We start from the raw sequence: 25,592 nt of genomic DNA, 5'->3' as shown, positions 1-25,592 counted from the left end.
TTGGTAGTGCATTGGCGACGTGATTATGGCCGCACGATGGGAATTATCGCAGAATGATAGCTGGAGCATTTCATTTAGGAAATGGTTTGGGAATACCGTATTCCGAGATGCAAAGGACCAAGAGTGTGCCGAGAATCGGCCCCTCCCGCCGGAGGTTCGAGTCCTCCCTTGGGCATGTGTGTGTGTGTGTGTGTGTGCTGTCTTTAGCGTAAGTTAGTTTAAGAAGTGTGTAAGTCTAGTGACCGATGACCTTAGCAATTTGGTCCCTTAGAAATTCACACACAACATGTGCCCAGAATAACAAACTCCGGGCATTTCTTAGCATGGACCACGCAGTGGCTGATGGCCTTCAATGAACGACCGAGAGCACCGGCTTTTGCGTAGAGTTGTCAGTGGTAACAGACGACCAGCAGTGAGTGAAATAACCGCAGAAATCAATGTGAAACGTATGAAAAACTCATCCTTTAGGACAGTAAGGGGAACTTTGGCGTTAATGGGCTATGACAGCAGACCACCAATGCGACTGCCTTTGCTAACAGTACGACATGGCTTTCTGCGCCTTTCCTGAACTCGTGACTATATCGGCTGGAGCCTCGACAACTGGATAACCGTTGTCTGATCAGGAGGGTCTCGATTTAATTTGGTAAGAGTTGGGAGTAGTGTTACAGCGTGGCACAGACCACACGAAGCAGTGGACACAAGTTGTCAACAAGGCACTGTGCACGCTGGTAGTGGCTCCGTAATGGAGCGGGGTGTGTTTACACGAAATGGGCTGGATATTCTGGTCCACAGAAACGATCATTGACTGTACATGGTTACGTTCGTCTACCCGGAGACCATTTGCTGCCATTAATGGGCTTCATGTTCCCAAACAACGACGTCTTGTCACAGGGCCGTAATTGTTCGCGACTAGTTTGAAAAACTGGACAATTCGAGCAAATGATTTGGTCCTCCACATCGCCTGACATAAATCCCATCGAAATTTCTTTCCCTGAGTCTTATGACTAGTTTCATGCGGCTCTTCACAATATTCTCTCTTGTGCCAAGCTCTTCATCTCAGAGTAGCACATGCAATGAAGGTCCTCATTGTTTGCTGCATGTATTCCAGTCTCCCTCTACAGTTTTTGCTCTCTACAGACTCCTTTAATACCTGATGTCTTAACCGATTTCCTACCATCCTGCCCCTTCTACTCGCCAGTGCTTCAAAATATATTTCTTTCCTTCCCGATTCTGCGCAGTACCTCCTCATTCCCCACCTTACCAGTTCACTTAATTTTCAACATTCGTATGTAGCACCACGTCTCAAACGCTTCGATTTTCTTTTGTTCCGCTTTTCGAATAGTCCATTCTTCACTATCCTAGAATTAATACTCAAACAGAAAATTCCCAGAAATTCCTTCCTCAATTTAAGGCCTATGATTGATACTAGTTGACTTCTCTGCCTTCTTTGCCAGCGCTAGTCTGCTTTTGATGTCCTCATTTCTCCATCCATCAGGAGTTATTTAGTAACTGAGGCCTAGCTGCAGATGATGGGCGATAATTCCCGAAACTGGCCTAGTAAAAAGATTTTGAATTAACAAGAGAAAATAGTAATTGTTTCCGTCAACACATTCGTGTTACAAATAGCCTCCATCACGCCCATTAAATCTGGTTAGTACCAAAGTTCCTATGTTTATCTTTTCTACTAGCTTAGAAACTTGGTGTTGCCTAGATATTTATTCCCAACTTCTATTCGTCCATCAACTCCTTCCTGCACTTTCTGTCCGTATCCTTCTTACTCTCACTCCGTCCATCTCTTGCATCTCCCTTTCTTTGTGCATATCCTCCTCTTCCTCTCTCTGGTAATCTTCTCCTCGCCAACCATCTTCTCCTCCTCCCCTCTCTTTCTCCATCACTCCTGTCTCTGCTTATCTCCTATGTCCCTCCCCCTGTCCACCTCCTTTCCCTCCTTTATATTTGTCCGTCGTCTCATCCCCCCCCACCCTTTATGTCCATCTAGTTTTCTTCACCTTCTCTGTTCATCACCCCATTATCATTGTCACCATAATTCCCTTTCTACCTAGAGGTTGGTGGTTTTTATCCACACAGTATTTATTTTCAGATAGTATGCAGTATGTGTACCAAGTTTGGTAGAAATTATGTAGCGTCTTAGGAGGAGATGTCTGACTGTCTGCTGTTTTACACCATACGACTCCAGAGAGGATATTTATCTGTTGAATTCAGTCGCGTGGTTTTCTCGCAAGTCCCAAAACACGTCGACGAAATTATTGGCTCGCTACGGTGCTCATTCTCGCGACCTCGTTGAGACAATGAACAGTACAAATAAGAGACAAATTGCACTCCGTGCTTATAATAGTATCCAAGTCAACTAAATACAGGAAATAAATACAACGATCGTTTGCGAACATTTTAAGTCACCTGTTGTCAATCACACCTCCACGTCCAGTGGTAGTGGAGAACTTTACGACAGCAGCACTTTTATACACGTAAGTCATTTACAAAGCTAATTCGGTTGAAATTTTTTCAGGTATTCTGCATTGTGCTTCACTTTTACGCCATTTTCATTCCCATACCTATTGGACATAGATGGTTCTCAACCCCACTGGATTTCTTTCCAGGTAACAGGTAACTAGTAAACATAATTGCACTCCCCTATATAAAACAGCTTCAAACGTCTGATTACTTTAGAAATGAGTTTACGTGTAAAACATTTGACATTAAACACGTAAGGGAGAAGAAGTTTAAAGTTTGTTGGATGTCGACAATTGCTATCATTAACGAACACTGGATGAGAATAGTATCGGTAATTTGCGCTCCACTTTAGGAAAAGATAGTTTTACACACATCTCAATGTTTATGTCATATCACTTGAACTATGTGTCGTACAATGCTGTAATTTCACAGGCACATTTTGTGGTATATGTAAGTCATACCTGCAAAATGTATTGTAGAGTCCATAGTAAATACGTAATAAATGAAAGCGTAGTGCCTTATGCGGCAATTTTACTGCGTAATAAACTAAAAAGAGTAAACGATGATTTGTTATCCTTTCATCACCTTGGGGAGGTGTTAGAGAGAAAAAGTTTCGTAAAGGTCTGAAACTATGTGTGAAGTTTTTTTCAGGCTGCTAAGTGCTCTCATTCTGAAATACTGGATAAATATATCTTTCGTATTTGCGTTGCGATACTCCACTTTTTCAGTCCCACAGTCCTTCTTTTTAGGTAGCAACAAATATGTGTACCATGTCTGGCAGAAAACGAGACTGTAGTTTAGGTGGAGATGTTGAAGATGTACACTGTTCAGCCGAAGCATTATGAGTAGCCATCTCGTAGCCGGCACGTCCACTTTTGGCACGGATAACAGCGGCGACTCTTCATGGCATGGAAGCAATGAAGCCTTGGAAGTGTCGCTGGATGGTTCAAATACACTACTGGCCATTAAAATTGCTACACCACGAAGATGACTTGCTACAGAAGCGAAATTAACCAACAGGAAGAAGATGCTGTTATATGCAAATGATTAGCTTTTTAGAGCATTCACACAAGGTTGGAGCCTCTGGCGGCACCTACAGCGTGCTGACATGAGGAAGGTATCCAACCGATTTCTCATACACAAACAGCAGTTGACCGGCGCCGGCCGCGTGGCCGAGCGGTTCTAGGCGCTTCAGTCTGGAACCGCGCGACCGCTACGGTCACAGGTCCGAATCCTGCCTCGGGCATGGATGTTTGTGATGTCCTTAGGTTAGTTGGGTTTAAGTAGTTCTACGTTCTAGGGGACTAATGACCTCAGATGTTAAGTCCCATAGTGCTCAGAGCCATTTGAGCCATAGTTGACCGGCGTTGTCTAGTGAAACGTTGTTGTGATGCCTCGTGTAAAGAGCAGAAATGCGCATCATCACGTTTACGACTTTGATAAAAATCGGATTGTAGCCTATCGCGATTGCGGTTTATCGTGTCGCGACATTGCTGATCGCGTTGGTCGAGATCCAATGACTCATACCAGAACATGGAATCGGTGGGTTCAGGAGGGTAATACGGAACGCCATGCTGGATCCCAACGGCCTCGTATCACTAGCAGTCGAGATGACAGGCATTTTATCCGCACGGCTGTAACGGATCATGCAGCCTCGTCTCGATCCCTGAGTCAACAGGTGGAGACGTTTGCAAGACAACAACCATCTGCACGAACAGTTCGACGACGTTTGCAGCAGCATGGACTATCAGCTCGGAGACCATGGCTGCGGTTACCCTTGACGCTGCATCACAGACAGGAGCGCCTGCGATGGTGTACTCAACGACGAACCTGGGTGCACGAATGGTTAAACGCCATTTTATCGGATGAATCCAGGTTCGATTTACAGCATCATGATGGTCGCATCCGTGTTTAGCGACATTGCGGTGAACGCACATTGGAAGCGTGTATTTGTCATCGCCATACTGGCGTATAGCCCGGCGTGATGGTGTGGGGCGCCACGTCTCGGTCACCTCTTGTTCGCATTGACAGCACTTTGAACAGATGTGCAACGACCCGTGTCTCTACCCTTCTTTCGATCCCTGCGAAACCCTACATTTCAACAGGATAGTGCACGTCCGCATGTTGCAGGTCCTGTACAGGCCTTTCTGAATACAGAAAATGTTCGACTGCTGCCCTGGCCAGCACATTTTCCAGAACTCTCACCAACTGAAAACGTCTGGTCAATGGTGACCGAGCAGCTGGCTCGTCACAATACACCAGTCACTACTCTTGATGAACTGTGGTATCGCGTTGAAGTTGCATGGGCAACTGTACCTGTACACGCCATCCGAGCTCTCACTCAATGCCCAGGCGTATCAAGGCAGTTATTACGGTCAGAGGTGGTTGTTGGGGGTAATGATTTCTCGGGTCTTATGCAGCCAAATTGCGTGAAAATGTAATCACATGTCAGTTCTAGTGTAATATATTTGTTCAATGAATACTCGTTTATCATCTGTATTTCTTCTTGGTGTAGCAATTTTAATGGCCAGTAGTGTACATACATAAATAGACAAAATAAGTATACATATTTTTTATAAGATAAGAAATTAATAAAGACTTACAAAAATCGATGGGCAATCAGAACTACTCAACAATAGCCTACTTCATTCAGGAATGGGTTCCATTTCCTTAACGTACTTGTAATGCATCTAAGCATGGCATCTACTTTGATATGGTTGTTCCAATACAGGGCGATCACATGGTTGTCCCAGCGTAGTCTAAGTTTATTTCTGTTTTCAGTGGACTTATCGTTAATAGCGTAACTGCACAATAATTGATCTCTTTACTTTCATCAAATACATCCTGATGTATACCATGACCTACACTTCAAATGTAGCGTCCATACATTAGAGTCTGATGCGACCAAAAAGTGTTGCCGTTTAACGTTTCACATTAACGACGTGTTCGCGCGATGATCTGTGTACTGGAGATAAGCACTTCACTTATAACCAGCCTAAACATATCAAACATGACTGTCACGTCGGTTCTCCGGTCGCAGGTTCGAATCCTGCCTCGGGCATGGATGTATGTGATGTCCTTAGGTTAGTTAGGTTTAAGTAGTTCTAAGTTCTAGGGAACTGATGACCACGGAAGGTAAGTCCCATAGCGCTCAGGGCCATTGGAACCATTTTGTCACGTCGGTTGATGCACACTTACGCAGTACAGAATACACCAGTGACAATGGATGATATTCTCGAATACCAATCTGGAAATGCCTATCTCGAAAGTAAATACCATTGAAGTGCGACTTAATGTATATCAGGGCGTGCTTTATCAAATACATACGAGCGTCGAACAAGATTCTCTGGCCTCTTTACCTGTTTATGCGCAATACCTTACATTTATTCACGTTCATTGTCCACTGCTAGTCCATGCATTTCGTTTTATGGAGCTGATGCCGTCGTTTAGAGGGCAGCACAGTCAACAATTATCCCCACGGAGCTCCGAACACTATTCACCATATTATATAACCAAACAGCAACTGTTTGGGAGTACCCAAAAATTACTTTTACATCTTTGTCTGTCACTTTCAGCACGACGAGTTGATTTCTAACCATAAGGAATTTATGGATGCTATCACAAATCTAGTTCGATGCTAGGTAAGCTCGGATTTTGTTCATTAACCGTCAAGTGACAAGCAACTACTGTCTACCATTTTATCAAATAAATCGGAAGTGTTGTTCTATATTTGCACTTACATAATAGTATTTTCACTACCTTTCTGATCTTTTCCTCTATCGAGCTATTGCTTACTTCATTAATTTGTTTCAGCATACTCTTTACTATGTCCTATGTCGACGTGCCCAACTTCACCAACCCGAGGGTTCACTGAACTTACCGAGCGACATGGCGCAGTGGTTATCACACTGGACTCGCATTCGGGAGGACCATAGTTCAAACATGCGGCCGGCCATGCTGATTTAGGTTTTCCTTGATTTTCCTAAGTCATTTTACGCAAATGGTCCGATAGTTTCACTGTAAGGATACAACCGACATCCTCCTCTAATCCGAAGAGACCGGTGACCATGCCGTTTGGTCCCCTCTCCCCAAACCAACCAACCAATCAAACAACTAGACTTAAATGAAATATTGTCCTCTTTCCAAAACATCTGAACGTCCATAAAACCTTGTTACAGCACTGCTTCGTAAAGTTAATCTATAACAATATAAACAAATAAACATCTTTCACTGATGCTGCACTTCCTTACACTTTCCACAGATATAACACAACTGTGAACACACACAATCAAGACATGCACACAAAATATAAATCAAAAGTAAAAATTATAAACTACTGCGAACTCGCAGTCTGTAATTATTCCTTGGAAAAGAGTGTAAATAATGCAGGCCAGGACCTTGTTCGAGGACAGGCAGCCGAGGATAAGGCATAGAGTTTACGCCCAGAACTAGAAAATGCAAGTAGGTTTTGCAGGCTCCTGTAATATCCCATCGCAATCACGCAAAGACGACATTCCACAAACCAAACACAACACCTGGCGAGAAACAACAAATCGGAAACAACCACACTGGCCGGATCTCAACATTCAACAACCGACCCCCAACCATCTCTGCAACCTCAACACTCTCAGTCCGACCCACACCGAGGTACTCAATGTCATACCAATGAATTCCTCATGAAACGAAATTTCTTGAGATACATGACGAAGAAAGTTTTCAAAAAGTACGCTCCAGTTGTAACTCGAGAGCAACTCAACTACGTTCACAGAATCCTGTGAGAATCTATTAAGGTTTGGTCTGAAGATTCAATGTAGAATTGTTATAACTGTAAATCTGGACCCCAAGCAAACTGCAAAGTCTTTCCACACAGCATTAAAACAATTAAGACTTGCACAATATGTGATTGACATGAATTTCTGAAAGAACCTAACCACTTAGAAAAAAGTGTTCGGCACCACTCAATGACCGGAAGCCCAACTATCAAGACAGTAAATTCACCCAATAAACAACAATCTGAATGCAAACAACATGGGCTCTTCCTAAGTGTCGTCAACTCTAATGTCGAAAGCGATGTGACCAATAAAGAAGTCGAAGAGGAACTAACGATGCAGATATGCCAATTCAAAAAAAGCAAAGCGCATCCACTCGCAATTCACAAAACGACCCATCAAAAGAATACGTTTAATCTCTGATTACAAGGAAACTATAGACAAACTTCTTGCACACCACTGCAGGATGCAATGTGTTTCACATAAAGTTGAACCAGACAACCCACTATCTCCGCATCCCACACAGTGCAAAAAATTCAACAATTTTCAGCACACCACCCGTCGCAATGCACCCAAACGTCGGAAATGTAGTACACTTCAACTGATTTTCAGCTGCAAACTAGAGTCTAAAGAGGAAACTCCTAAATGCAGCAGCCGTAATGGTACTCAATTCGCTCTCGATCCAAATCGCTCAGAAAGACCGAAACAGTCCATCTCCACCGACAAAACAGAGAAGATCAAGTGTATTGTTGAATCAGTTTACTCCGTGCAGGTATGCTCACAAACTGAAAACTTTCTCCGTGCCTTCACCACCGCACTACTCAGCATTATTCCGGAATGTAGATTCCTCATTACCGAAACAATAAAATCGGTTTCCAGAAAGTCCCTCCGGTGGGATGTGGAAATTACGAACGTCTGAAACGACATAAACGTCTACATCAGCAAGCCACCAGACTCACAATCCCGAGTCTAAGCTGTTGTTACATTCTACAAATTTGAAAATCTTTTCACATTCACACCAGAAAATACACTGCAGCTATATGCTTTGTCAACGCAGATGGTTTCTATGTTTAAAAAGATCTCATAGGAAAAATTAGTTCGAGAAAGAAACATCACAGTTATTCGAACTGCCGAAACCAAATGCTTCAGCAAAGACATAAGCCCCCTCGATTATGCATGCCACAGGTTAGACAAATCCAAACCAGGCAGAGGAAGATGTTCATAAGGAGAGGTCTTATCTCTAATACAAAACAGTTGGCCACAGTAAGATTTGACTTAAGAGTAAAACTGACTATCAGAAAAACTGAACACACACCAAGCTATGGTCCTAAAGGTCGTGGGAAAATATAGGAAACCGATTTTCTTCGTGTCCGTATTTGTAGATCCCGCTGAGGGTCCACTAACAGATCTCTTTGATTATATCTGTATGCTTGACCCAGAAATCATCACAGGAAATCATAATGCCACATCCACTGTTTTCGGTGACAAAACCAACATCAAAAACGACGATCTCCACACTGCAGCTCTAGACGATAATCTGATCCACCTAGAAAATAATTCAGCTACTTTCATCTGTCGTATTGGAACCTCCATGGTTGATCACATTATTTGCTGACCTCAAATTGCTACACAGCAGTGAAGTGGAAATAGGTGATAATGTCTCCACTGACCATCTTCCCGTCATCATAAAAACGACTATTGCCCATGTTAAAAAGTCAACCACAATAGCAAAACTTTCACAGGCTCCAAAACTTTAATATAGAAAATTTCAGAGCAGAATTTTTAACCAAAAAGCCCAAAGCGACAGCCATTAATATTACAGAAGATTTTGACAACTATTACCAGCTAATCGCCAAAACTATACAATATGCTGTAACGAACAATGCACCAAAGAGAACCATCATAGAACATTAGAGCAGATTCCCAACACATATTCTTAACCTAATCAAACAGAAAGTCATATAGACAAAATAAAGGACAACGTAATGAAAGGACTAAAAGGGAATGGGGCCATCTTAACAATCACGTTAAATCAGAGAGTAGCCTGTTCAGAGCAAATAGATGGAAAGCGAGTCAAGAGGACTTGACCAACTTCCTTATGGAATAAATTCCTGAGAATCATGGGCAATACCGTCACCGAAGAACCACCTATACAAATCGATGACCACAACACGGCGGACGAAAGGGAGAAGGCCGAAATATTCCCCGATTTACTCGAAAATATACACGAAGATCCACAGAACCCCAAATTTGACAACCACGCGGAAATTATTACTAGGAAACTACGTTCACTTCTGTACAAAAATACCACACCAGTTGATCATCCACTACTCAAAGTAATAAATGAATCTGAATTAGCCTCTATCATACTAAACGGCAAAAATAATGCTTTTGGAAATGACGGCATTGGACGATTTCAACTCAAGCTCTTTGTAACAGAGGGGCTTGCTCAGACACTAAAACCGTTGTTGAAAAAGCTCAAAAAGACCTTACGATGCCAATGCAAACGTGCGCAGATTACAGTGATTCCGGAACCTGGAAAACCCAAAAACATCTATAACTCATACAGATGTGTCACATTACTTTCAGTAATTGGCAAAACTTTTGAAGTGATAACCAACAACAGTTTGCAGAAGACGACAGCAGTTTAAAACAAGAGCAAACTGGTTTTAGAAACAGTCACAGAACTGCTGATCAATTATTACGAAACTAGCAAAGTAGTAGATGCCTTCAACTTAACAGATCATGCCTTTTTTCTGGACACAGAACACGCCTTCGTTAAGATATGGCATGCAGGACTTCTTCGAAACATGCTAAAATACAACTTCCTGATTGAAATATCAAAATTAATAACTAATGCCATTTGAAATAGAAAAGTACAAGTACGCGTTGGTAATCAAAAATCATCCCACTTCACACCCAAAGCAGGTAGTCCCTAAGGGTGCCGTCATCCCCCTATTATTATACAGGACGAACATTAATAAAACCACAAACCGCATGGTGGACGGTCGGCGGGGGGCGGGGGGGGGGGGGAGGGGGAGGGGAGATTACTGATAGGAAATGGAGGAAAAAAGGTCTTGCGAATGTGTTTCCGAAAACGGCCGGTGTGCGTGCCAACACAGTGCAGAGCTTTATAGCATCCACGTCACAACAATTGTTCAAAGTGGTCTCCATGGGATACAACGCACACGTTCATACGTCGCGTGGTATCATGTATTGCCGGACTCTTTCGAACATTCCGGCGTCTCTTTGAATAGCGTCACAGGCGTCGAGAACACGCTGTTGAAGGATCTGGACAACAGCAATTGATTCAGCATACAAACCGCTTCTCAGATGTCCCCAGAGGTACAAAATCAGGGGTTCAAGCACGATGATCTAACAGGCCATGCTACAGGGGCTCCGCGTCTTATCCATTTTCCGTGCTACCTCTCGACCGCTTCCCTGTGGTTGGCCGTAGACACAAACTATCACGGCTTGTTCCCGATATGAATACCGGACCATTCTACTGCTAACAGTACGCTGCGTCAGTCAAATAGACTGCAACATACAAGGAGCACACGGCACGTGGTCGGAGCAACTGTCATTCGTCAACGCTATCTACCTTGGAAACCCGAACATACACTCCTGGAAATTGAAATAAGAACACCGTGAATTCATTGTCCCAGGAAGGGGCAACTTTATTGACACATTCCTGGGGTCAGATACATCACATGATCACACTGACAGAACCACAGGCACATAGACACAGGCAACAGAGCATGCACAATGTCGGCACTAGTACAGTGTATATCCACCTTTCGCAGCAATGCAGGCTGCTATTCTCCCATGGAGACGATCGTAGAGATGCTGGATGTAGTCCTGTCGAACGGCTTGCCATGCCATTTCCACCTGGCGCCTCAGTTGGACCAGCGTTCGTGCTGGACGTGCAGACCGCGTGAGACGACGCTTCATCCAGTCCCAAACATGCTCAATGGGGGACAGATCCGGAGATCTTGCTGGCCAGGGTAGTTGACTTACACCTTCTAGAGCACGTTGGGTGGCACGGGATACACGCGGACGTGCATTGTCCTGTTGGAACAGCAAGTTCCCTTGCCGGTCTAGGAATGGTAGAACGATGGGTTCGATGACGGTTTGGATGTACCGTGCACTATTCAGTGTCCCCTCGACGATCACCAGTGGTGTACGGCCAGTGTAGGAGATCGCTCCCCACACCATGATACCGGGTGTTGGCCCTGTGTGCCTCGGTCGTATGCAGTCCTGATTGTGGCGCTCACCTGTATGGCGCCAAACACGCATACGACCATCATTGGCACCAAGGCAGAAACGACTCTCATCGCTGAAGACGACACGTCTCCATTCGTCCCTCCATTCACGCCTGTCGCGACACCACTGGAGGCGGGCTGCACGATGTTGGGGCGTGAGCGGAAGACGGCCTAACGGTGTGCGGGACTGTAGTCCAGCTTCATGGAGACGGTTGCGAGTGGTCCTCGCCGATACCCCAGGAGCAACAGTGTCCCTAATTTGCTGGGAAGTGGCGGTGCGGTCCCCTACGGCACTGCGTAGGATCCTACGGTCTTGGCGTGCATCCGTGCGTCGCTGCGGTCCGGTCCCAGGTCGACGGGCACGTGCACCTTCCGCCGACCACTGGCGACAACATCGATGTACTGTGGAGACCTCACGCCCCACGTGTTGAGCAATTCGGCGGTACGTCCACCCGGCCTCCCGCATGCCCACTATACGCCCTCGCTCAAAGTCCGTCAACTGCACATACGGTTCACGTCCACGCTGTCGCGGCATGCTACCAGTGTTAAAGACTGCGATGGAGCTCCGTATGCCACGGCAAACTGGCTGACACTGACGGCGGCGGTGCACAAATGCTGCGCAGCTAGCGCCATTCGACGGCCAACACCGCGGTTCCTGGTGTGTCCGCTGTGCCGTGCGTGTGATCATTGCTTGTACAGCCCTCTCGCAGTGTCCGGAGCAAGTATGGTGGGTCTGACACACCGGTGTCAATATGTTCTTTTTTCCATTTCCAGGAGTGTATATTCACAGGACCTTTTTTTCTCCATTTCCAGTCAGGAATACATCGTTGGAGTTGATCGGTTTTGTTGAGGTTCATCCCGTGTACGATTCAAACAGCTGACAACCCAAGACCCAGTTGAGGAATGAAGACGTAGCTCTGTAGGCGGATGACCCACCTGCAGTGCAATCAATGAACAAACCAACAGCTACATCAGCAAACTTGAAACCTGGCTCAGCAAATGGAGAATCCGACCCAGTCCAACCGAAAGTCAACTTACTCTATTCATATGTAGAAATCTTACAAATCGCCAACAACAAGACGCCCACAAACTCAACATTCGACTTTGAGGGCAAGAAATTACCCCACAACCAAACGTCAAATATCTGAGAATCTATCTAGGCGAACAAGACGCAGTTGCGGAATGAAGACGTAGCTCTGTAAGCGGATGACCCACCTGCAGCGCAATCAATGAACAAACCAACAGCTACATCAGCAAACTTGAAACCTGGCTCAGCAAATAGAGAATCCGACCCAGTCCAACCGAAAGTCAACTTACTCTGTTCATACATAGAAATCTTACGAATCGCCAACAACAAGATGCCTACAAACTCAACATTCGACTTTGAGGACAAGAGATTACCCTACAACCAAACGTCAAATATCTTAGAATCTATCTAGGTTAACTATGAAGCTGGCAGAAAACACGACTGAAAAGATTAAGCAAACTGAAAGACTATTTTCTTTGTACATCTCATGGGATATCGAGCATATGGAGTGGAGTAAGCAGTTGTCCTTACATACAAAATATTTGCCCTACCCAGCCTCGTATATGGATCTCAAGTATAGATTATGTCATCTAACCAAACGAAAAAATTCTGTCTGCCGACCAGAGGATACTTCCAATACCTTGAGACCTATGCTACGACTTCCCAACAAATTCCTTTACGAAACACTTAAAACTCGGAATATGCTATACGGAATAAAAGAACATATTACCAGATTCTGGTTCAACAGACTACGTCACAATGGACTTACAAAATCACTCTTGTAACACGATCATACAACGTTTAATTTTCCGAAATTCAAATACGCATTTCTTCCTTACATTATTCTCGAAGCAGTATCGAACTGACGCCAACAGAATCCTTTGGAAATCGAAGAAATCAATGAAATTGGCAGCAAACCGAGAACACCTACAAGAATCTGGGATGATGTAGCAGCTAGTACAGATGAACAACTTATTGAGAAAAAGCACTTCAGTCAACTCCTACAAAAGACGAAAATGTTCTCTACATAGGCTAGATTTTCATCTTCTACAGAATTAGATGGGAATTTTCTATATCAACGAAATATCTAAATCATAATATAACATTATTAGGACCACCGAGGATAATATGGAGGTATATATGCTAAACAAAAGGTACAGCCAGATTTTAATCCTACGTACGGAGACCCCTAAGTAATTTCATTACCCTTGTAAATATAGTCAATGGCCGCGCGTCCATGATTTTGATTCTGAGACATTTATACCTTAATAGACAAAGCATGGTTTATTCCATGGAAGAACATGAATTTCTGTGCTTTCTGTCGGATTGAAGGGTAGAGTTACAAATCCAATTGCGAGCGTGACTTCGTAATGTCTGCACTGCAACACTCGAAACGTGTTTGTCAATGTTCAAGTGCTCCATGTTTCACAATACAACTTGGTTGAATCGCCTTCATTTATTGAGTTGACCATCTTTTTGTAGTCTTCAGTCTGAAGACTGGTTTTATGCAGCTCTCCACGCTACTCTATCCTGTGCAAGCCTTTCACGTCCGAATAACAACTGTAACCTACATCCTTCTGAATCCGCTTAATGTTTCCATCTCTTGTTCTCTCTCTGCCGTTTTTACCTCCCCGCCTCCACCGCCCACGATTACTCCAATACTAAACTGGTGATCCCTTGATGTCTCAGAATATATCCTACTAACGGATCCCTCCATTTGGTCAAGTTTTGCTACAGGTTTCACTTCTCCCCAGTTTTTTTCAGTACCTCCTCATTAGTTATGCGGTCTACCCGTCTAATACTCAGCATTATTCTGCAACACCACAGTAACAGCACATTTCAAAAGCTTCTATTCTCTAAAGTGTTTATCGTCCCTGTTTCGCTTCCACACATGGCTACACTCCAGACAAATATCTCCAGAAAAGACTTCCTAACACGTAAGTCTAAATTAGATATTTACAAATTTCTCTTTTTCAGATACGCTTTTCTTGCCATTTCCAGTCTACATTTTATATCTTCCCTACTTCAACCAACATCAGCTATTTTTCTGCCCAAACAGCAAAACTCATCTACTACTTTAAGTTCTCAGTTCCTAATCCAATTCTCTCAGCACCACCTGATGTAATTCCACTACAGCCCATTATCCTTGCTTTGCTTTTGTTGACGTTTATCTTATGTATTCCTTTCAAGACATGGTCCAGCCGCTCTTCCAAGTCCTTTGTTGTCTCTGACAGTTACCATGTCGTCGACAAACCTCAAAGCTTTTATTTCTTCTTCCTAAACTTTAATTCCTACACCAGAGCTTTCTTTGGTTTCATTTATAGCTCGCTCAGTGTACAGACTGAATAACATTGGCCACAGGCTACGATCTTGTCTCACTCCCTTCTCAACCACTGCTTCCTTTCGTGCCCCTCGGCTATTATAACTGCCGTCTTGTATCTGTACAAGCTGCGAATAACCTTACGCTCCTTATATTTCAGGGCTGCTGTTTTCAGAATTTCAAAGAGAGTATTCCAGTCAACATTGTCAGAAGCATTATCTAGATCTATAGATGCTACAAACGTAGGTTTCCCTTTTCTTAGCCGGCCGCTGTGGCCGAGAGGTTCTAGGCGCTTCAGTCCAGATCTACGCGGCTGCTATGGTCGCAGGTTCGAATCCTGCCTCGGCATGGATGTGTGTGATGTCCTTAGGTTTGTTAGGTGTAAGTAGTTCTAAGGGGCTGATGACCTCAGATCTTAAGTCCCATACTGCTTGGAGCAATTTGAACCCTTTTCTTAACCTTTGTTCTAGGAGAAGAGATAGGGCCGGTATTGCCCCACGTGTTCCGACAGTTCTACGGAATCCAAACTGATCTTCCTCAACATCAGCTTCTACCAGTTTTTCCATTCTTTTGTAAAGAACTCGCGTTGATATTTTGCAACTATGACTTATTAAACTGATAGTTCAGTAATATTCACACTTGTCAACACCTGCTTTCCTTTGAATTGGAATGATTACATTCTTCTTGAAGTCGGATGGTATTTCACCTGTTTCATACATCTTGAACATCAGATGGAATAGTTCTGCCTCCCAAGGCAATCAGTAGTTCTAACGGAATGTCGTCTACTGCCGACTCCTTGTTTCACCTTAGGTCTATTAGTCTTTACCGAATTATTCTCCCAGTATCGTATCCCCTACCTCATCTTCATCTACTTGTATAGTACTGCTTTCAAGTTCATCTTCCTTGTACAGACCCTTTACGTACTACTTCCGACTATCAGCTTTCCGTTCTTTGTTTAGGATTGGTTTTCCATCGGAGCTCTTGATATCTACACCGCTGCTTCTCTTTTTTTCAAAGGCCTCTTTAATTTTCCTGCAGCCGTTCTCTATTTTTAGTGGAACAAGAGTCCAAAACCTTACATCTGCCCTATAGCCATTCCTGCATAGCCAACGTATACTTCTTGTCAGTCGCATTTTTTAAATATTTATTCCTTTTCCCTTGCGTCATTTGCTGCATCTATATATTTTCTCCTTACATGAATTACAGTCATTATCTCTTTTGTTATCTAAGGATTTCTACTACGCCTTGTCATTTACCTATTTCATCCTCTGTTGCCTTCAGTATTTCATGTCTTAAAGCTACCCATTCTAATTCTACTGCATTCCTTTGCCCTATTCAAGTCAAACTATGCCGAAAACTCCCTCTCAGTAACCTCGAATTCTTTCGATTTATCCAGGTCCCATCTCCTTAATTTTCCTACCTTCTCCCAATTTGTTCAGTTTTAATCTACAATCATAAACAATAAATTGTGGTCAGAATCCGCACCTGGACCTGGAAATGTCTTATATTTAATTTAAAATCTGGCTTCTAAATTTCTGTCTAAGCGTTATATAATCAGTCTGAAACCCCCCCGGCGTCTCCAGGTCTCCTCAAAACATACAAACTTCTTTTATGATTCTGACACCAAGTGTTATCGACGTTTAAATTATGCTCTGTGCAAAATTTTATCAGGCGACTTCCTCTTTCATTCCTTTCCCCCAGTCCATATTCACATACTGTTTTCGTTCATTTCCTACGTCTCCCTTAGCCATCTGGATAATTTCTTGTATCTCGTCACATATTTCTTTAATTCTTTCATCATCTGCAGAGGTAGTCTGGATATAAACTTTTACTACTGTCATAAGTGAAGGGCTTCGTGTCTGTCTTGGCTATGGTAATGAGTTCGCTATGCTGTTCGCAGTAGCTTACCGAATTCCTATTTTCTTATTCATTATTAACCGCACCCTTGCATTACCACTATCTGATTTTGTATTTATAACCCTGTACTCGTCTGACCAGAAGTCGAGTTCCTCCTGACCGGGCTTAGCTGATTTTGAGTATATCTAACCTCAACTAATCCGTATCCCTTTTTAAATGTTCTAACCTAACTGCCCGATTAATAGATGTAACATTACACGCTCCAATCCGTAGAATGCCAGTCTTGTTTCTCCTGATGATGACGTCCTCCTGGGCAGTTCCCGCCCGGAGATGCGAATGTGACTATTTTACCTCCGGAATATTTTAACCAAGTGGACACCATCATCATGTGGTCGTACTGTAGGGGTGCTAGCTCACGGGAAAAATTTCGTCTGTAGTTTCCCCTCTCTTTCAGTCGTTTGCAGTGCCAGCACGGTATGACCACTTCGGTTGATGTTACAAGGCCAGAACAATCATCCGTTGGCCCTGCAACTAGTGAAAAGGCTGCTGCCCTCTTCAGGAACCACACGTCTGTCTGTCCTTTCATACAGGTACCCCCCTGACCAAGATGAACTCCTTGTATGTCCATACTTCAGATTGGAGGTCTGAGAGACTTCGGCCGTTCACTTATGTAATAAAATGGAACACCTACAGTCGTCCTGAGGATCTCGTACCTCTGCCTATAGAACGTCGCGAGTCGACGGATGCCGTGTGGTATATCGTTGGACTACTCAGTCGAAACCGGGATGCCTGAGGAGTTTCCAGTTTAAGATAGTGTAACCTGCTGAAAACTACTTCATTCCAAAGTAGTGGTCCGGAAATCAGAGTGATGAACAAGTTTCACTTTCCAACACAAACGCTATGTACCCCTTCCCCCCCCCCCCCCCCTCCGTCCACAAGCACATACATACATATTTCTATCACTCTGCGACGGCCCAACAGCGATTGCGTTAGCTAATATAGCAAAACTCTTTCCCAGCGGTGCAGCTCTCTGTTGTAGAACTATTTTTGTGGCAGGTAGGTCTAAGCTTTCGTTGTATGCACACACGTCTATTCCATGTAACGCTACCGGGAAGTAAATTGTGAATATTTAGCATTTTCTGCCTCGGTCACCGGAGCGTGAGCATCCTCACCTGGATACACTCCTTCCACCTATCGGTTTTCAATAATAGAGCAAACAGTTAATAATCTTCATGACTCTGATGTTGCTGTTGACCGCCTTTAATCTCTTCCGTTCTTCCCTTCTTCCTTGAAAATCTTCTTCTTCATCAAATTAACTCGGTTCCTTCACTCGTCTGTCGATCTGCTTCTCTTCTTTCTTGGTCCGCTTCCACTCGCCCTGAATAATTTATATGGGTAATGCTTCGACTAAAAGTCCAGCGAGACGTTCTGCCACGATGCCATTACACAGCTCACTTTCTTACACTGACAATTTCTCAAAAATAACATCACTTCATATCCTTCCCGTTCCAAAATTTCCCCTGTCCCTTCTCTTTTCATCACAGTCTACCCGTTACTTGAAAATACTTCTTCCATACCACGTTAAATGACCGCCCGCGCTTTAGCGAATTTCCATCTCATTAATTCCTCACTGTCATATGACCTAAGAGACATGGTATATTACTATATATATCGTAAAATTCACACTGCGTAAATTTACAATGAAAGAATACGTTTACAAATAAAGTTTCATATAACAGGGTAAACTGATTAACATTTTTTTGATTATATGGAGAAAAATCGCTAAACAAATATGTAGTAACACTAAATTGAAAAAAATGCAATTAATAAAACAGAGACAACAGTCAAATTAACACATGGAAACTACATGTGGGTAAAAGCTCTGACAACCCCCAACAGTGCTGAACTGTGTCCAAAGTATTTCAAAAGTGAAGGATCACGGTGTCGATCTGGGCGCTGTTGGACGAACAGAGTGAGAAGAGTTCCGCAGGGTCACTGTTTGTGGAATACTTATTGATCGTGATACAGTAGATTTACGTTTCTCTGAAAGGTCATAACGCTTGGTCATAAAACACGTTCGATAACTCTGCAACAGACTGATGTCGGTGAGTGGTGTGTATAAGTATGTTCATCTATCCGACAACCTTTCCTGAAAACGGAAATAACTCGTACTTTTTCCCAGTCATTTGGGACCCTTCCTTGTTCCACGGATAAGCAACTGCTAGAAGTGGAGCAAGTTCTCTCGCATACTCTCGTTACAATACGACATGTATGTCATCCGCTCCATTTGTTTTTCTGCTGTTGAGTAATTTCTGTTGACTTTTTATTTCGCAGAAGTTCATTTCAAAAGTTGTCATTTCGGATATAGTGCAATGGTTGACGGGACGAATAATACTACAATCTTCAGTACTGAATAATAGACGGCTGGATTTAGTATTCCGACACCAATTCGTCATCTTTCGTGTACCATTTTCGTTTAAGCCTGGTCACAAAGTGGCTGCACGGATGATTTTGATACGCTTCATTACATTGCGAAGGAACATGTCTTCTTAAGTTTTATGGATATTGGTAGAATTTTACTTTCGAGTTGACTGAACGCCTCTCGCATTGCTTTCCTTTGCTCATTTTGGCTTTCTTCTGCTTCTGTCAACTAGACTTTATCTTCACCCTTTCTGAAAAGGCTACTGAACAGCGACTCCTGTCCGGCCATCCCCATTTAGAATTTCAACGATTACCCTAAATCGCTTAAGACAAAATTCAGTGCGAAAGCCACTACAATACAGAAAAATGACAACCAAATGGATTTCAAGGGAGGAAATATTCACTGCAATAAAATACTTAAAAACTGGAAATCTCCAAGGAAATGGCATGGATGTAGTAAATTAACAAAATGTTGGTGGAAATATTATATCAACTGCTTGATACTTTATTTAAGAGTAATATGGCCGGCCGTTGTGGCCGGGCGGTTCTAGCAGCTTAAGTTCGGAACTGCGCTGCTGCTACGGCAGCAGTTTCGAATCCTGCCTCGGGCATGGCTGTGTGTTCCAACATTTCAAAGAGTCGCAGCTGTGTGCAGCCGGCCGACACGCAGGAGATCGTACAGGTCTGTTTGACCTTGTTGAGATGATGACTGACGTCTCGCTCAACGACTCAGAGTGCGTTTATTCTGTGCCAGATGTCCATAGACACTCTGCAAGCGCCTATGAATATCAGCGTGCTCTGATTTTCCTCAAAAAGAAATTCAAAAACAGCTATGAGCTTGGAACGTATTTCCGTTACGAATGCCATTTCGAAGGCTACGTATAGCGCCGCCACCTATCAGAACTTCATGAAACTATAGCTGCTGATGCGGGCCACGATATCCCACAATCAATTTCTAATTTCTTCAACCGAAACTCGTTGATAATAAAAGGAATTAAACAAGGAGACTCATTAATCCCATTCCTGGTCGGCTCAATAATGGGCTATATCATTGCTGCTGTAAGAAAGGAACCGGAATATGAAACTGGTAATAGAATGATGAATATTATACGTCATGCTGATGATTCTAAGGTGATAGCAAATAATGAGGATAGTACGCAAATTTTGCTTTATCAATTCAGTAAAACAGGTAATCAGTGTAACTTGGGAACTACATCTAACAAATCAGATTATGATAATACAAAAAGAAAGACACCAGTAGGATGTAAATTAGAAGTGTTTGTTGGGTCAATTGAACAAGTGCTTAGCTGTAATTATCTAAGAAATGTTACAACCCGCTATGAAGACTTAACCATGGAAGCGGAAAATTAAATGACAAAGGCTGTAGGGATGGCTGGGTGCCTGTAAAGTAATGTATAAAACTATACTCCTCCCGCACAGGCCATGAAGACCCAAAGGTACCGACGGATCGCCGTGTCATCCTCCGCCCACAGGTGTCAATGGATGCAGATATGGAGGGGCATGTGGTCAGCACACCGCTCTCCCGGCCATATACCAGTTTCCGAGACTGGAGCCAATACTACTTCTCAGTCAAGTAGCTCCTTAATTTGCCTCACAAGGGATGAGTGCACCCCGCTTGCCAACAGCGCTCGGTAGACCGGATGGTCACCCATCCAAGTGCTAGCCCATCCCGACAGCGCTTAACTTCGATGATCTGACGGGAACCGGTATTACCACTGCGGTAAGGCCGTTGGTTAAATTAATGTATGGGGAAACAAATTTATGACAAGTGAGGGTAAAATAAAAATAGTGGTTCTTGTTATGACACAAGCAGCGGAAAATAAAGCGGAAAAGAGAAAGACACAACAAAGTCAACGGCAGTGGACATGAAGGTACAAAGACAGATGCAGGGAATAGCCAAATGGGACAGAGATAAGCGATCAGTATAAAGTACCAGATATAAATAAAGCGATGAAGACGAAGAAGAGAAACTGGAAGATCATGCCTTTAGGAAGGACGCCGAAAGACTGTTAAAATTTGTAAACGTGAATGACCGGAATGGAAACGACTGCCCGGACGACCACCCAAGAAATGGGACAACAATCAGTCCTGTACAACCATGGTATGTGGCCGAGAAACAGGAGAAAAGAAGAAGAAGAAGAACTTGAGGTCAATGTCGGAGTGGTTCCTATGAAAGGGCAAAATCGATTTCCATCGTCATTCGAGTTTTTGCTCGGTCTCTAATGACTTCGCTGTCGGCGGGACACTAAACTTCTAAGTTCCGCTTTCCTTTAGTGGACAACGGTTACCTCCCCCATGCCTAACAACCTTGCACGGAATATACTGGTTTAAAACGTACCGTACCATGCTTTTGAAGTTTTTCCATTTGTGATGCTGAATATTTCATGTTGCTATTTGTTCTTTGGGGTCCGCCGTGCAAAATATCTCTTTTAATGACATGATTGTTATGAATAATAGCTAGCTACATTACTATGTAAATTGTTTATACATTTTTATATCACTCGCGATGGGCCAGTTTCGGCAAATTTCCATCGTCAGTTGCTATGTAAAATATAGTTGCTGTCATGACCTGTCTGTTTTAGAATCATTACTTTCTATCAGTTGTACACTGGAGATGTATATCGGATGTTCCATGTGTGCTACTTTTCTGACAGCTTGGATGACAGTCACGTTGATTACTCAAGTACTCTGCAGTTATCAGTACTATTTGCCATTTTTTAAGTACAGTACTGACATTTCCCATAAGCTGCTGCGAACTTTCTTTCCTAAAGAATACAGTTTCTGACTCACTTTTCTGGTTCATCTTTTGTGATCGAGACTCCTTCTCGCCGTAGCCATTATCGTATGTGCCCGTAAGTATATTACTGCGACGCTCGAAGTAATACGAAGGTCTGCGACCCCACGTTAATCACCATTCGTCCTCACGCGTGTTGTATAATAAGAAGGTCGGAGTGACGGAAACAGCCATAAACCTGCGTGTGGGCTAGTGCTCACGTGATAAAACCGTTCACACTACAGCGACAGAAGGGCTCGTTTGGTAATTACTCGTGACTGGGCGCACTAAACTCAGCAGGTAGGTGCTAACGTACTCACCTGGTAATTAGCGTGGACAGCTGCCCTCAGCGAAGCACTTCAATTCTGTTAGTAGCAGTTCAGAATGGGCACTTTCTTTCGCATCTCGTTACAGGCAACCGTCGATCTGCCGTTATTGAATATTACACCGTACGTTTTACGATTATTAGCTTCATTCGACAAACCAGTTGTAAGGAGAATGACTTACAATTACCTTGTGTTTACCTGTGTTAGTTCTGTGGTCATACTAGAACGTTTTGTGAGGCATGAAAAGTAAGTACTGAATAACTGTAGACGGAAACGAAAAACTCGGAAAGCCTTAACTGAGCGAAATATTTGAACAACCCCTTGTTACACTGTTTCTGACGCCGTGTAGTATGCATGGAATTTTCTGTCAGTTCTGAGAAGTGGCACACTTCCAGTGTACACAAGTCAACATCCAACACTTTGCACTGCTTACTCGCAGAAAATTCGAAAGACGCTAGGTAAAAGTGTAGTAGCATCGATCCACATATTCTGTTGGATACGAAGCAGAGGGAAAGGAGCGACTGACATATTTATCTTCCGTTATCATCAGACAAACGAAAGGTGCTTTCATTTACATCGAAAAATAGCTGGAAGGCAGGGCACAGCTTGAGATGTCGAAACACTGGGAGCTTCCTTTTTTTTTCTTTTTCTTTTAAATTCAGTTTCTTCAGCTTGACTTATGGCTCTTTCGCTTGGGGCTGAAACAGGACATCTACTTAGTACATAACCCTGCAGTTATTAATATTCCAAAGGGAAACACTTTCTGATGTTCCGCAAAGTTATATTTGTTTGATCACGAAACGGCTTTCAGCTTCTTACGCCATCTTCAAGTGACAACTGTTCGTGTAAAAACAAAAATAATTTTGGAGAATATTAAGGAGCTTATCCTTTTGAATATTATTATCGCATTCTGCCAAGCGCCGCCGAAAAATCGTAGTTATTATTCATTTTAAATCAAACATTAAATATGTTCATTTTATAACTAGAATAATAAGAATAGATCTACTGTGATTTTCAGATGATTTTCTAGAGAAGAACCGTTTTAGCGAGCAAAGTAGATAGTCTCGGACATTTATTTATAATCTGCTTTTCATTATGACAAGACAGGCTGAGGAAACAGAAGGGCGAAATGGGAAGTTTAATCTAAAGGTCCAGGTTTAAGGATACAGCAAATACCACAGTAGACAAATGGTGCCTAATTTCTGTGCCAGGACGCTCTCTGGGCATGACGAGTTAACGGATTAACTTCATAGACTTTAACGCAAATATTTCTACGACTAAACATAGTTTCAAATTGTACAGAATATGGATATGACTGTTGCTGCAGGGGAACTACAAACGTAAGAATATATTTTTCAACTTTGTTTCTTGTGTAGAATATTGTCAAGTAACTCAGAGATATAGTCATTGTTATATGCAATGCATTTAGAGATGTGTAATTCTGTTTGAAAATTACGGTTTGACATTAGTATGGATGTATGATGGCGCATCATGAAGTGAAAGGTAGCATGTTTGCCGTTTTTGTATTAGGAAATAAATCCAGAAGCGTGACGTACAGCAGACGTGTCATTATAAATTGTGATTTATAAAAAAGCTTGATTAATCATATAGACAGTTGAGACAATGTAATATATCGAGTACAACTAGAAGGAATTAGAATAGATTAGGAGATAATTGTAAATAAAGTTATGTAATTCGTATGCAGATATTGTAATAATGTAGAATAGAATAAGCGGAAATTACAAAGTACCTACCTTATGTAAGCTGAACACCGTAAAGCAATTGGTATTAATATGTTATAACTAATTAGTAATGTGAACTGCTAGTCTGAGGGCCACAGTTCGATGATTTTTTACCCAGGCCTGCCACTCAGGTTTGCAATGCAGAATAAACCAACTATGTAATAAACATATGGGAAATGACAGGTTATTAATGCCACAGACACTGAACATCTTACCTAAATTACAAGTAACTTTGTAAATGAACTAACATTATATATAGGAATATACCTGCAAGGCATAGGCTCAAAGAAATACCTAGGCTTTCCCTTTATGGTCTAGTGGATGATGCGACTCCATTCATTTTCATTTTTATTTGTCTTACTAACTTTTATTAACAGCATATACTAACATTTAACTATTTTCTGTTTTCGTATACTTAAATCACTAATTACTATACTAACCTCTAATTAATTGGCTTTACTTAAATCTCTAATTTTATTTTATATTTCATTTTGGAAGTGATTCACTATCACTGCCATTCTACAAAGCCGGTTCTCCTCCACGCAGCGGGACATAGACGTCACACCGATCACTCACGTCTGGAGGCGCATGAGTATCTACATACACGTGGGAGTTCATGGGTGTACATGGGTGTAGACACAGAGAGATATTTGGGGGAACGATATGACTGCTATGAGGCCAGCTGTGGAAAATACGACCCACTTTATAATAAAGGCAGCGGGTCTGAATACTGAGAGCAGTGAAAAAAATTAGTCACTATGTTGCCAGCTGCTACTCAGCTACCTGTTGTAGACGCAGAGATGCAGAACGATGCGCTGGAGGCAGACGCCGAACACGATGGTATTCTCTCTCGGTTGAGCCATGTGGCCGTCCGGAGCGGTGTGTTCTTGCCACACAGTACATTATCGTCACCATCGCTGTCTACAGTCATGTACTGTGGCTACATTCCTGTCAACCCTTTCCGCAACATCACACAAAGAACATGCAGCATATCATAGCGCGACTACACGACCTTACACACAAACTAATGGAGTTGCTGATAATATCATCCTAGTCTCCTTAAGGGCCAATGGCCTTGCCGCAGTGGTAACACCGGTTCCCGTCAGATCACCGAAGTTAAGCACTGTCGGGTTGGGCTAGCACTTGGATGGGTGACCATCCGGTCTGCCGAGCGCTGTTGGCAAGAGGGGTGCACTCAGCCCTTGTGAGGCAAACTGAGAAGTTACTTGATTGAGAAGTAGCGGCTCCGGTCTCGGAAACTGACACCAGGAGAGCGGTGTGCTGACCACATGCCCCTCCATATCCGCATCCAGTGACGCCTGTCGTCTGAGGATGACACGGCGGCCGGTCGGTACCGTCGGGTCATCATGGCCTGTTCGGGAGAAGTTTAGTTTAGTTTAGTCTCCTTAAGGGCAATCTTAACGAACATTAGGTCACAGCGTCTAATATAGAAGGTAACTAACCCTCACAGCCGTCGCAGAGCGTATTTAAAGCAAACGTGATCTGCATCCTCATACTGACGCTACTAGCACCACTTTTATGCGGCTGATGCGAAATTTGAGTAGACATCATTTTACAGAAGTATAAAACTTTCGTTTATGT

At 43.0% G+C, this 25,592-nt stretch overlaps 2 pseudogenes; one reads left to right on the top strand and one right to left on the bottom strand.

Annotated features, from left to right (window-relative positions):
• Nucleotides 1–20,765: 20,765 nt before the first annotated feature.
• Nucleotides 20,766–20,883, bottom strand: LOC124778068 (annotated as a pseudogene).
• A 4,172-nt stretch (nt 20,884–25,055) lies between these two features.
• On the top strand, nt 25,056–25,173 carry LOC124778528 (annotated as a pseudogene).
• The last annotated feature ends 419 nt before the right edge of the window (nt 25,174–25,592 follow it).

The sequence above is a fragment of the Schistocerca piceifrons genome, chromosome 2, assembly GCF_021461385.2.
Source record: "Schistocerca piceifrons isolate TAMUIC-IGC-003096 chromosome 2, iqSchPice1.1, whole genome shotgun sequence".
NCBI classification, from domain to species: domain Eukaryota; kingdom Metazoa; phylum Arthropoda; class Insecta; order Orthoptera; family Acrididae; genus Schistocerca; species Schistocerca piceifrons.
Note: the sequence above shows the minus strand (reverse complement) of the source record. Positions and strands in the feature narration are given on the sequence as shown.